The sequence below is a fragment of the Frankliniella occidentalis genome, unplaced genomic scaffold, assembly GCF_000697945.3.
Source record: "Frankliniella occidentalis isolate FOCC.00 unplaced genomic scaffold, Focc_3.1 Scaffold63, whole genome shotgun sequence".
Taxonomy (NCBI): domain Eukaryota; kingdom Metazoa; phylum Arthropoda; class Insecta; order Thysanoptera; family Thripidae; genus Frankliniella; species Frankliniella occidentalis.
Genome location: NW_026267193.1, coordinates 467,503 through 468,181, shown reverse-complemented (window position 1 = coordinate 468,181; position 679 = coordinate 467,503).

Below are 679 nucleotides of genomic sequence, written 5' to 3'. Positions count from 1 at the left end.
AATATGCAGTGTGTGATGGTCTATTGTCATGTCGTTGGGTGGTGTGAGGTTCTCTCTCTATGAACGGCACAATATGGTACAATTTCGACGGTATATTTACATTATGTACCAGGTGGCTGATTCAACGCCGCGCACTTCTGTAGGTATACTGTACCCCATGCACGAGTGCCGGCGGGCTTGCCTATCGCCCCTGTACACGGCGCCTTACGAGCCGAGCGAGTAGGCAACCCGCCCGCATTCGTGCATTCGGTACAGTATACCTACAGAAGTGCGCGGCGTAAATCAGCCCCCTGGTACATGTAGCCGTAGCCAGGAACAGTGAGGTGTTCACATGTAGATCCGAGGAGCGAGTTTCTACGACTGTCTCACCGTCTCCGAGGGCCGCACGTTACCGATTGGTTGAGAGCTGCCCGCCTCTATGTCACGCCGGTAGTTGGGGTAGGCGCTCGGCCAATCAGGAACCTTTCTGTTCTACCCGCTATTCTTCTTCCTCCGTTAGTCGAAATACACTATTTAGCAGGCAGGCCCTTCCCAACCCCTGAGGCCTGAGGCATGCTATGCTAGCTAGCTTGGGTCCACCTTGGTCCAACCTTTTTGTTTTGAGCTTTAGAAAGGATTTTTGACTGCTTCCTTGGTCCAACCTCCCTGGCCGATTTCCCTCTATGTTCTTTTCATTGTA